The following is a 13,702-nucleotide window of genomic DNA, read 5'->3' on the forward strand; positions in this document are numbered from 1 at the left end:
ATCAGAGCCACCGCCACCAACAGCAATCTTTTGCCTACTACGATTCAAGGTTCAGCTAAATGCAAGAGCTGGCACTGAGAGCTCTCCGTGGTCTCTGCGCTTTGTCCATCCTGACATAGTTACTGCCTGGCTCACTACCTTGTGTTCGTGTCTTCATAACATTATCACTGTCAGGAATACTCATGTGTTAGTTGCTGTGTACCATCTGTCTCTGTTGTACACATATACCAGAATACAAGTTACTTGACAATAGGAATGTATGATTGTTCACTATTGATCCCTAAGGCCTACTCCACAATTTAGGTCTGCTATAATTGTTGAAAAATATAAACAGAAAAAAAGAAAGAATGAAATCTCTCTCACTCCTAGTACCTCTCCTTAAGTCAGTGGTTTTAAACCAGGGACAATTTTGCCCTCAGGGTAACATAGTATATAGGTCTTCCTTTCTACTGCAGCGAAGGAAGACAGACCAATGTTTCGGGGAAATTAGCACCGACATGTTCTTTGTTATGATCCACTCTAGAGGACAAAAATGTATCATGTGCTACTCTTATGCCATAGGGAAACCGCATTCTAGTCTCCCCATCAGTAGTTGTTGAAAGTTGGATAAGCTGTGAGCAGAAACATACAAAAATGGTGAATGTGAATGCAGAGAAAAGGGCGGTCAGAGACGAGGCTGTTACTCTGGAAAACCAACCAGTCCTTCCGCAAAAGAACTCATAATGAATCAATTGTCAGTTTAGCTGAACTCTTTGTGAATGGAATGCTTTCTGTTGAATGAATGAATGCAGTTCTGTAATGTGCAAAGTCTGAGTCAAAATGGGCTGTGATATGAGCATGATTTAACTGATTGATGACTTCACGCGTTTTTCCCTCTGGTCACCCACAGTCGTTTTGGTTTTAGTCTGCAGCTCAGTAACAGCCAGGTTGTAGGAGAAATCCAGTCATTTATGGTATGACTAGATAATTGTCCATTGACTATTTTCCACACTGATAAGCTCTGCTAATCAGAGGACTAGCATCTCCAGACCAGTGACAATCTTTTCATTGACAGTTTTCTTCCAACCAGAGAAATGGGACTGGATTGTAGAATCCTGTAATTGAGAAGGAATGTCTACAAAAAGTTGTTTCATTTTGTTCTGTTGTCATTTTGTGATTGTACCAAATTCACTAAGAAATAGAATGATTAGAAATATGATTACAACTTTCAAAAAGGGACACCCTTTGATGCCTCTTAGTAAGGTGTTTCTAGTCTCTCAAGTCTTACAATCAGAAAGCTTTATGTTGTTTTGTTCTGTTTTCTTCCCAATATTAGACTCACGAGTCCCTCTTCTAATTTGTTCTTCCTTATTCCATCCGCTTATTTAGGAAAATGATACATAGTACAAAATTCATGCAGGTCTTGTTTAGGGAATAAGTTTTATGTAATCAAAGATATCCAGCAGTTTTACTGTAACCTTTTTTTCAAAATAGAATTTTATTCGTCAAACCTTCCAGGGATAAGACAATGAGGCAGAAAGGTTGTCCTATTATTCCTAACACATGTTTGTACCTATAAACTTAGGATTAAACCTGTCCTTACTTGTCGTCAAACTAGAAGCCTAAATGTCAAGTAAAATTGAGTTATCTCAAATACCCCAGCCATTATAGAATATGGTTATTAGTCAGGGTCAAGGCAGTGTCATGTCTTCTAAAATCATGCCGCTAGAGGGAGTAAAACCCAGCAGTCTGCAAACCATCCTAGGCCAAAAGAGCAAGGTTGTCTGTTTCACCTTTCTCTTTAAACAAATGATCCTCAGCTTGGTTGCCCCAGAAAAACACCAGATGCTGGTGAGTGGTGTTTATTCTGAGGTTACTCTTTCTAAAAATAGTTTTCTGAAAACTCTCCCTGGTCGGCTGGGAAGCACACAGGCGGAGTGGCGAGCTAGTGAGTGGGAGGCTGTCTTGCCGCGGGGGCACCTCAGAGGCTGGTTGTGTGGGCCAAGAATGCACTCGAAGAGCAGGAACAGAGTTTACAAGGGAGGCTGGCGATGTCCACGAGAACGTGGCAGGCCAGACACACCCATCCCTGGAGAAGCAGAAGGTCGGCTAGGAGTTATGAACATCCCTGCTGAGCCCCAGAAGTGAGGAGCAACAGGGCAGGAGGGAGGCTCCTATCTTGAAGCTGTTGGGCACCTACGCAGGTGGCACAGGGAGGGGCAGGGTGTTGGCTCCGAGTAAGAGATTTGCTTCAGCCAGATGGTGGCCGATGAAGGAGGCCTCAGCAACCCCCTCTGGTCTTCCAGACAGCACCACAGGAGTGTATGTGTTACGGGGGGCTGTCTGTCCATCCACAAGCACATGCCAGAAAGAAGAGGATGGAAGAAGTCAAGATTTTGGGGGTTTCTCCTCATTTTCCTTTTCCAAGTTTCATCCTTATCCATGCTTCTAACCACATGGAGACCATTACCACTGGAGGAGTCATTTTCATTTTTCTTTAGATTCCATTTTAAAATCCCCTAAAGACCTGAAGTAAAGAACGTCAATAGTGGCATTTCTGTTCCTCTGAAGGGTATTTTAAACGGTAATTTTGGATAGCCCCAAACTACACAAAGTAGGGAACTGCATGCCCTTCCTGCTCGGGGAGCCCAGCCCTGCCTCCAGCAGCTCCAGCTTCCTTTCCTCTCTATCATGGTGCTGCCTTATGATGAGCAAGAAGTTAGACCCGACTGGTCCTTGGTGAACTGGGGCTTCTAAGAGAAGAGGGACCGGGCTCCCCATTTGAATCCTGGATAATGACACACAGGGAACGGGAGAAGCTGATGCACAAAACATGCCATACTCCGCTGCTTTTCTCTCACTCAGATCCCAAGTCAGGTCGGAAGCAGCTCTACCAGACCTCCCCCAAGGCAAGTTGCTAGAGGATAAGGCTTTTATGTGTTTCCCTGATAAATGTATGGGAGAATCCAGCCTCATTGGACATTGGAGAAGTCTCCTATCTGGAATTGCAGTGTTATTGCTGAAATGTGTAGTTTCTGAGCCTTTGTGTTAAGGCAGAAAAAATAGCAAACCCGGTATTGAAAGAATTCTGAGTTCTCATGCTTGCTCTGTTCACAGCAAACTCTGATTTCAGACAATTCATTGAACTCTTCCAGGCCTCAGTTTCTTTGTTTGTAAAATAAAAATGTTAGACAAGACTTTCTGTGAGGGCCTTTCTGGTTCAAAATGTCCATGATATCTGTCTGGTGAATGTACATGGGGTTTTATTGCTGTTCGTTTTTGTTTTTTCTTTAACTATGTCTAGCCTACTACCCCACCTAAAAGTCAATAGAGAGAGCTCTGGGGTAAAGTGCATGCCAGCCTCAGAGTGCACAGCCATACTGTGTAGGAGGAAGCAAATTTGGAAGGGAACAGGCTTCATTTATTCTGCCTGATATGGTTCTCTCTCTCTGAGACTTGTGCCCGTGCAAGCGAGATGAGAGTGCGGAGGAAGGCGGGGGGACACACTGTCAAATGTCAAATGTTTAGCAAAGACTTTGAAGCCTGACAATTGAGTCTTCCGGTAACTTTTGTCTCTACTTTTGCAAAAATGGAAGAGCAGAGGAAAGAAAAAGAGAGAGAGGGAGAGATAGGGAGAGAGAGAACAGAAAATGATTAAATATGAGACCATGGTCCTGTAGGTTTCTTGCAAAAATTAGGCAAATAATATCTAAATTACTTGCAAGGAATTTCAGCCTCATTTCTTTGGCTGACTTTCAGAAAATCCCTGATAATAACTCTGAACTAACACTGAATTCCAGGCCGTCATGATACTCTGCCCAGCACGTAGATGTGGGGCCACCATATCTGTCCATGTGCTGGGAAGAGGCACAAATGTCCAAACCTACTGAGAATTGTGCCAGTGTAGGATGAGAACATTCCTAAAGCCTCTGCCCTTGTGGGCCACATATCTGTTTGAGGAAAATAAGGCATGTGCATACACTAATGGCCAATGAAATGGAACAGTGCAAGGTATGATAGGGGGCCATGTTTTATAAAGGTCAAGTACACATAGGTAGGAAACACACCTAGGAAGTCTCATAAGCAGGGTGGGAATTAAACGTTAAGGTGGGTGTGAGTTTATGTATAATGCGGAAGGGGTGTATTTTGAAGAAGAAATCATGAAAAAAGAATTGCATTTAGTTGTCAGCCACTTCCTCATCTGCGTGTTTTTCCAATCAAGGACATAAAATCTATCGTTCTGTGCTTCACATCTCCACATAGTAACTAGAAGACACAGAAAATTCTTATTCACTTTGAATTCTGATAATTTGGTGCAGGAAATGGGTGATGGCAAAACTGATTGTGTACGAAGAGCCCTCATTCTGTCGGTGAAGCCTGAGTATGCCCAGCTACTAATAACAAGTGGCCAGGCAGCTATGACAGCCTTTCTATGTGAATATAATGCTAAATGTATCTAAGCGAATTTAGGACCACCTGCTCTGAATTTTTTTTTAATCCTTCAAATACAGCATGGAGTTAGATGGCTTATCCATCAAGACTTCAATCTCAAAGGGCAATACTGTGTGGCAAAAGAAGAGTTGGCTCCTGGAGGACCTCTGGGGCCCCAGGCATGGAGCAGTGTTGGCATCAGAAGAGAGAGCCTGTCAGCAAAGGAGGCGCTAGAGAATTTCTGGAAGAGGGGGCCTCATTCGAGACCACCAAGGGACTGCTGACTGTTCTTGTTCATGACGCCTCTCTTCAAGGAAATTGACCCTCCCAGAGTGCCTGATGGAGAAAAAGGTTCTTAACCATTTCCTCTGGAAATCACCACTGAATGGATGCCAGACAATTCTAGAATCTCCACTCTCTGGCTTTTCTGGCCTCTTGGATGGGTGAGAGGTGATGTGCAGATCTGATGGGAAAAATGGCAGAGACCACAGCTACTCTCCTAAACCCTCTTTCATTGCCTACCAGACAATTCTCCTGTTTCCGATCCTGTAAGATCACAAGGATTTCTCATTTCAGGTAGGCCAGAAAAGAAGCCACTGATGGAATGCTGCAAGCGGGGGTTTACCATGCGGTATGATTTCTGGGACCCCTTCTTCCCTGCTGAAAATATTTCACAGCCCCCCAGGACTTCCCCCAAAAGACAAGGGCAGAAACCAAAGAAAATGTGCTGTTCCAATTTTGTCCAGGCTGCCTGTGGAATGAAGAACCCATGAGAAAGTTATTGAGACTTCAGTTTTCTATTCCTCTCCTTATCTGGCCTCATTACCTCCCCAACCCCAGAGAGAAAAAATAAATAATTCACAAACAAAGGACGAGGGTGTGGTGGATTGAGAGCAGGTTTGCTTGGCGACAGGAGGGCTCTGTAGAGGGGTCTCTTGGGAGGTGGGCAGGAGGGAGTGGCTGCTCCACAGCCCAAAGCTCCATCCAGAAAGGTGGAAGTAACACAGGCACCATGAAGGCTTCCAGAGGCAGGGGATGAGCCCTCCCACCGCAAAGACCACAGAAGCCAGGGCTGAACTCCTGGCCGGGGAAACTCCAGTCCCATGGACTCTATCCCACTCCTTTGTCTCTTTCTCCCTCCTGCGCCTGCCCCGCCTGCCCCTTGCTCTGTCTTCATCCTGAGGAGCCAGCTGCAGTATGTAGGAGAGAAGGGCCCTGTCACGGCTGTCTCTAGTGTGTTATTGTTAGTGTTACATTACAAATCCCGTTTCCATGCCAGGGTCCCTCGGGGGTCATAACCAGGAGAGGCCATGACCCTGTCAATAAACAGAACCCCAATCCTTAATGTAACCATTTTGCATTCACTGGGCTGGCTCCATGGGTTTGTATACCAGATTCTGCTCCAAGGCAGGATCACTTGAGAGGGGCTCTCATGGAAGTCAAGGTAGAGGGCACGTGGAGGTAGACCAGATGCTACCCCTGCTGGCAGGTGGAAGTCAGGCATAGGTTGGCTTGTGCTCCTCCAGAACCCCCAGCTTTTCAGACCAAGCTGCCTTAGGGGTTCAGCCATCCCTCTGAAGTCTCTCTTGCTGCTTCCTTGGTGAAGTTTCTTTTCCCTTAGAAGACCCTCAGCAACAGAGGGACCTTTGCTGATCTGTCAGATGTTTAGTGATGGGGCTTGTAAGTAAGATCATTGAGCAAAAAGGAAGCAGGGCAGGGAATGACCTGGCACACATTACTCAACCAGGAGATGTGGTTGACTTCAGCCCACTCGCAATTTTTTGTGCAGATTAATCTGCCCAATATAGTGTGTTTTCCTTCCCAATGCAGAGCCAGCTGATGAATGATGGGTAGAACCAAGCAAAAAAAAAAAAAAAAAAAAAAAAATGGAGAAGAAGAACAGAAATAGAGTCTGCTCACTCATTCAACAAATATTTCTTGAGTACACAGTTCTGCACATGGATACCAGACAAGGAAAAGAATTATAGGGCAGTTTGATTGGCGCTATGGGTTGGGAAGCAATTTCTTTTTTTCTGTCTTGGATCTAACACCCAGGTATTTCAGAAGCTCTTGATGCCAATACTTGGCCTTCATAGCTATGACTCTCCATAGATCCCCTCTGCTTGGCCTAAAGAGAAAATATTCCTGGGTGTCTGTTGCAGGGACTGAAATATTCACATTTGGAAAGAGATAGTAGTGTTAGACTTTGCCCATCAAACACAACCTCAAAGTTAGCTACCATTGCCTGGCTTGTTTCTAAAACCACCAAGTGCTTATTTGAGTGTTTGGGGGGAGAATAAGAGAGCTGGGCTAAGTGAGGCACTATTATTTCTGCTGAATTAATTAGACTCAATTACAGAGTTAGATGGGGCCTTGCAGCTCTAGGGACCAGTCCTTGTTTCTTAAATATGGGAACCAAAGCCTGGAAGGAGAAAGACGTTTGTCCGTAGTCACAAACACAGTTCCTGATCCTGGAAAAATGTGACCTAGGTGGAGAAAGAAACAACCAAAGACAGAAAAAAAATGGAGGCAAAAGAGAGGAGCCAGTGACCAAAGGCAAGTTTCACTTCTTTATCCTGGGTCTGCTCAGGACTCTAGCATCAGACAGTAAGAGCCAACATGGAGACAAGTCAGGCCAGTGACGTCAGAGGCAGGTGACCACTAGAATGATGCCCCCGATGGCATGAAGCTTTGTTCTCTGACATACTCTAAGCATCTAGCACAGCGCCTGCCTACAGGAGGTGCTCAGAAACTAGGGAATTAACAAAACTGCCTTGCAGATCTTTGTGACTGAAGATGAGGAGTGAGGGAAGAGAAAGAAGACTACTTAATTAGGCCCTCAGCCCCTATTTCCAGAACAGCTCTGAGAGTGTCTGTTTCAGAGTTAGAGTTCCCACAACTGCCTTTGTTAGCAGGAGGGATCTATAAAAAACCAATGGTTTGGACCAGGAGCTCCCACTCTGAAAGTCTGTGACTACCAGGGGCAGTGGAGTTCTTTCACAATTCGCCTAACATTGTTGTCTTAGAAATAATACTGCTTATACAAAAGCAGCAGGACTATTTCCCAAATAAATGTAAATGAGGCTGGAATTAATAAATTCATTTTTTTAAAATTACAAAATATATAAAATCCTTTTGCTATTGTCAATGAACCATCATGAGTATAAAAATTATCGTATGTTTTGTGATTGTATTGATATTTGGAAGGGATTTCCCACTTATAATGTTTGGAAATCGCTGCTCTGGACCTGTCCCTTAATTTATAGATAACGCCTTATAAACTTCTTCCAGAGGGGAAGAGGGATGTGGCCAAAGCCACTCAGCCCTCTAGTAGCAGAGCTGGGTATCAAATTCAGGTCATCTCTATCCTTTCCTCTACATCACATGCCCTGCAGTGGCATTTTGTAACACCTTGATCCAAAAGGACCACTCAGTTCAACTCAATTTATTTCCAAACTGGTGATGTTGGTAGCCTAAATGGTGTGCCAGGCACTGCATCCTCTACATGCATTATTGTCACCACCCTTACGTCAACTCAGTGAAGCAAATCCTATTATCGTTTCTACTTTAAATGCTAAAGAAAAACAGGGGACCTCAAAGAGTTACACAGTTTTTACCAGGCCACGTGATTAGCAAGTTGTACAGCAAAACTCAAATTCTCTGGCTCCAAAGCCCAGGCTCTCATGCACTTTACTGCACACAACTTAAGGAACACATTTATAACAATCACTGGTGTCCACTGAAATAAAATGTAAGGGCATTAAAGGCAGCCCTCGTCAGTGCCAGTGATGACCCCACAATGACTGCTGTGGGCAGGGAATGGCAGGAGGCAAGAGGTCCTAAGAAATGCCCCTTGAGAGGTCATTTCTCGAGTGGAGAATGTGGACCTCAAGACCAGAATCACCTGAGTGTTTCCTGAGAATGTCATATGTTAGGTTTCATCCAGAGCAGCTCACACAGGATCCCTTGAGTGGATCTGGAGTCTCTACAGTTACTACAAAAACCCCAGATGCCTTTGAGCACACCCAAGTTTGAGAACGAGAGGGCTGAGAGACCCCAGGAAGGGTGTCAGTGTGAGGAGATGATGAAGCAAGAAGTAAAAGTCAACAGCAGGCCCAGCTCCAGCCGCGGAGGAGCCTAGCTGAGCCTCAGACACACGCCTGAGACTTCACACGGGGCCGTTCCCCACAGCCTGGCTTTCTGCAGAGGGAGGAGGGGTGCCTTTCATGGTTCTGGGTGTGCAGAAGGTTTGCGTGTGTTTGTTTAGAACAAAGCCTATACTTAACTGGCACAAGTGAAACAGATTTTATAAATAGATGTGAGCATGAATGGTTTTTATGATTAGCTTGTTTTTAATCACCATGCTTGACCGGTGTCTGTGTTCAACTAAGTAAATATTTCTATGGTGATAGTATACACAATACAAAGGCCATTATTTAATGTTAATACAAGTACCATATGGGAGGTCTTATCATGCGAGAGCCCCAAAGCATAATAAAAGCAGATAGGAATAGATAGGCAAGGGTGGGCCTTGCTGTACAGTCTGCTTGATAAAACATCTGCTCTTGCAAATGTTGGCCATGCAAGTATTTATGCAAGATGGTTCTCCTGGAGGATTTGGGGGACAAGATCAGAAAGCCATGGATTCCAGATTTTTTCTGTTACTCATTTGGTGACCTTGGATAAGTCTCTATACTAATTGTTTAAGCATTTGTGCCTCAATTTCTCAATTCTTACGTCTTTGCCTGCCTCTCCAGAGACTAATGAAGATTGATTAACACCTGGCAGAATCCTTGAGTTCTATATTTAGAACAAAGAAACAGGGAAGGGTGGTGCTGAAATAGTGCCTCATTATTTTAACATATAAAAGGGAGACAATCCAGTACATTTTTCACTTACAACTGGAAATTTGAGAAACGTTGAAGCTTCCTGAGATTAGTAAAGCAGCCTTGTCATGAACAAAGCCTCTTAGGAAATGTACTAGGTTGCAAACTTTGCCAGCTGACTTTTCACTCAGGAGGAACAACTAAGATGGTAAAGGGCATGAAACTAGAATGACTGTCTCCTGAAAAAGAGCAAATGGGAAGGTTACAGCTTTTAGTGTCCTGGAAAGGGACATTTGCCTTTTCACAAAAGCGTTACTACTCTGATTTGCCTTTCATTTTTGAACTTGACGATACTACAATGTTTAGTGCAATCCAGTGCTCCTAGCCTGTTTATATATTATCTGGCATCATCTTCGGCACTTGCTCTGAATAGATAAGAGCGTTCTATTCTATGCCTTAGTCTTCTGCATCTATATGTTCCAATGAAAAATATCAACAAGAACTTTTAGTATTTCTTTTACACTTCCTGTCTGTAATATGCATTTGCATTCATGATGTCATTATAGGAGGTGGGTACTATCACCACCCCCAATTTAAAACTGAAATGACCTCCAAGAGAGGATTTATCTAAGTACGGGGTTTAGTCAGTTAGAACTGGAGCTCAAACCCAAGACCTGTGCTCTCTGAGTGCAATGCTTAAGGAGACTCTGCTCATTTGTGAATTAGAAACTGGAATTTGGCCCCAGGAAGAGGAGCCCTCCTGGGTGGTCAGGCTTACTATGAGGAACTCTGAATTAGATTTGAGGGTGTGGGCTAGTGCATGTTTTCCTTCTGGAAGTGCTGGCCTCTCGCAGGCACCCCATCATCTCCCTGACCGCTCTGGCAAATCAACAGAGGGTTAATTTGTTTCATTTACTATCAGGGCGCAAGTTAGACATAGGTGAGAAGAGACAGTGCCTCACAAATGCTTAAGGAAAGAGATGTGAATTCCCATTGTGTTTTCTAAGGTCATAAGATTCTTTCCAGTTGATTTACTATGGTGACCATAAATCTAGAAACAATATGTTCTTAAATATATTTGGAATGGCCACTGGGGAATGGCTGGTTGGTGTAGTGCATGGCATGTGGGCTGAGAAGGAAATTATACATGTCTAGGTGGGTAGCTGTCTAGGTTAACCAACTGTTCTGCCCCATTCTCCGGCTTAAATGTACTAGCGAAAACTGAGAGAAGGGCAGGCAGGTGTCCACGTTCCAGGCAACATCATGGTCCAGTCCCTGTTCTGAAGGCGTGTGCCTCATGCTTAGTCCAGAGCCTGCAGTCAAGAAAATCACCCTGTCTGACCCAAGGAAACAGCTCAGCCTAGTCAGAAACAGGGACTCCTTTAAGTGGCTGTGAGAATCATGTGTGCTTGTATGTTCACATGCTTGTGGCTCATTTAGTCCCAGAAGGAAAGAGGGGGTGGCAATGCAGGGTATTAACAGGATAGGTTGAATAGCATGACCGGTCTGTTGCTGATTTCTGCTCTGCTCTGCCTTCTTGACCCAACCTCCATGCATGTTTCTTATTATGCTGTGGATTTGTTTTGCACTGATGGGTGGGAAAAGACCGGTGAAGCAGTAATCGTGTAAGTGAAAGCAATGACTCTCTGGTGTCCTCTGCAAATTTCCCACAGTCTTTGCTAAGGCCTCAGGGCCCTTCAGGGTTTAGAATTACAGCTTTCAGTAAATCTCCTTAGACTCACACTCACATGTGCCGTTGTGAGACAGCACCAAATCTGTGCTGACAATTCTTCACAAAGCCAGAACCATGCCCTGTGTCCAAAACTGATCAGAGCCGAGGAGTAACTGTGACAATAGCAGCTGCCATTTATTGTGCAGGGAGTGCATGGCAGGCCCTATTCGAATCCCTTAAATGGATTCATCAATTTAACACTCACAGCAATTTTTGGTAGTGAGTGCCATCATTATCCACCTTTGACAAATGAGGAAACTTAGGCACAGAGAGAGGTGAAAGACTTGCCCAAGCTAGTTAACAGAAGAACCAGTACTCAGGCCTGGAGCGTCAGATCTCAACCTATCAGCACGACCTCTTTTCAAGGACCCAAGAATGAAAAAAACACAGAGTTGGGAATTATTTCACTTTAACCTTAACATCACCCATTAAGGAAATGAAACATTCATTGAATAAGAATAAGAATGTTTTCCTTTACCAATGGAGACATTTTAAAGTAAGAATTGTGCTTAGTTTCTGTTCCAATAGGGTTGCCAGCCATAGTTTATGGTGTGGTTATCATATTTCAAAAGATTTTAGTGGAAAGATCTATGGGAAAGCTGTTGAGTGGAGAAATCAGCTGTGTTTTGCCTATCAAGATGACACTATTGACCCAATGCAAGTTAGGCTTCTACGCTAAGTAATTTTTCTAGTTGTGTTGACAAGTTATCTCGAACCATCCAAGCCTCATCTTTTCTTCCCTGTTGATTAGTTGGGGATGAGAGACAGATGATCTTGGTCTTTGGAGAAGTGTTTTATTTTCTTGTATTCAAAACTAAATAACCCAAATGAGGCAGTTTTGCCTTCAACTAATTTTGTGTTTGTACCCACTGAACTGTCCTCTTGCATTCATAGGAATGAAGGAAAAGAATAATTTTGTGATGATAGCTGGCAGCCTCTCAGGTATGGAACTTGAGCAAAACGCTTCTAGGAAGCATTTGGAGACAGATAACAGCAGGTAGAATGCCAGTTAGAGGGTTCAGTTATGAAGACAAAGTTACAGTTTTGATGTTTTCACCCAGCTTTTCTGTGGTCTCTTTTTTAAAAAATGAAAATACATACTCTTGAGAACCTACTTTATCTTCAGTGATAATATTCATTTAACTCTTGATGAGGTAAAGTGTATCCTAGGATAATATTGTTCTAATCTGATTCTAAATGTTACGTTTTTAAAAAAATGTTGTAGTGTTAATCCACTTTGTAGATCTAATCAATATAGACAGCTCTGATGAGTAGATCGCTTCCCTACATTTTTCTTATTTTTTAAGAGCGAATGTTCTTAAACTATTAGGAAGGTATGTGTCACGTTATTTTTCGTCTTTAGCCACATTTCCTTTGAAATTAAAAGGAGATAAAAGTCTCATCTATATACTGCTAGCAGAAAAAAATCGCCATGAACTTTCCCCAAAGACAATATTATGAAAAGCCTTAACAACAAGCATACGCAAGAAAACCACACACAAAAAACCTTAGAGTCAACCTAAATGTCCATTAATACGTAATATGTATATAAGTAAATAAAATAAAATAATATATAGCTGCGAAAAATAGAGAATAGTTAAATAACATAGAAACATGGCCATACTGCACTGTTCAGTGAAATAGCAACTTGCAAAGCAACAGTATGTTAGCCCAATTTTTAAAAGCAAAAATATTTGTGTGTGTGTTTGTGTGATATGTGTTGTAATATGTGTAGAGAAGGACAAACTGAAAGCGTACTAAAACAGTTTTTTGTTGGTTGTAAGACTGTGTGATTTTCAGGCTCTTTTTTGTTTTGTATTAATTTTTGACAATAAAATGTAAAGTAAATCCTTGAAGATCTATATTTAGAATTTTATTTTGCAGTACTTGCACATCACTGTAATTCTTGGTGTTGCTATAAAGGTGGCTATATTTACTACCATAATTGATTCTCAACATTCTGTCCCATATTCAATTCTATGTAATGATTCTCATTCTGACCAGGCCTTTTAATAAAGATGGTAGCTATCTGGCCAGCTGTACCACTTAAGTTATAGCTTCTGCTGCTGATCATCATTAAGCTTCAAAAACCAATACTTTCATTAACATTTATAATTTTTTAAATTTTTTCAAGGTACAATAAATCATTAATTAGCCCATCTTCACAGTATGTTTTCCCATTTCCTGGACCATGTGATTTCAGTCTAGCTGCAGTCACTTCAAACTGCAGCCTCCTAAAAGCAACAGAGTGATTCAATTGAACAACTATTCAACTATTACTTGACTATCCACAGGTGCAAAACATGACACCAGGAAGAGTGAGAATGACACCAATAAACAAAAATGAGCCACTGGTGTCACGGAGCTCAGTCTAGGGAGTAAAAAACACAGGCCTAAGTAATCCCAATGCAATGGTTTGAAAAGCAGTAGACAAGCACTCATTCCAATTCCTAAATGCATTCTGCACCTCTGCCAACTTCTTACAAAATGCCCATTTGCTTCACTCTTGTTAACATATTACAGATTGGAAATGTCTCCGAAAGGGAAGGCATGATATTGTACATCTTCAATAGATGTAAGTGCTCAGAAAGCAGGGACCTACTTCTATTTTCCCGTGATGGTGATTTATTAACTAAAATCCAACCCAGCCGTTTGGTAGCCAAATTAGATAAGCTATCTCTTTGTGTCATCCCAGTTCACTGGTGCACCACTCTCTAGCCATATAAACACTCTG

The 13,702-nt window shown here is 42.7% G+C and overlaps 1 long non-coding RNA gene across 3 annotated transcripts; it reads left to right on the forward strand.

Annotated features, from left to right (window-relative positions):
• The first annotated feature begins 1,771 nt into the window (after nt 1-1,771).
• Nucleotides 1,772-13,597, forward strand: LOC117079930. 3 transcript variants are annotated; one of them, XR_004435656.1, is made up of 2 exons: nt 1,772-1,830; nt 4,491-13,597. It is a non-coding gene; the product is annotated as an uncharacterized LOC117079930 (long non-coding RNA). The 3 variants fall into 3 exon arrangements; XR_004435654.1 differs by lacking the exon at nt 1,772-1,830 and adding an exon at nt 1,839-2,123; XR_004435655.1 differs by lacking the exon at nt 1,772-1,830 and adding an exon at nt 1,839-2,083.
• The last annotated feature ends 105 nt before the right edge of the window (nt 13,598-13,702 follow it).

This window comes from Trachypithecus francoisi, unplaced genomic scaffold (genome assembly GCF_009764315.1).
Source record: "Trachypithecus francoisi isolate TF-2019V2 unplaced genomic scaffold, Tfra_2.0 Lachesis_group8, whole genome shotgun sequence".
Lineage (NCBI taxonomy): Eukaryota > Metazoa > Chordata > Mammalia > Primates > Cercopithecidae > Trachypithecus > Trachypithecus francoisi.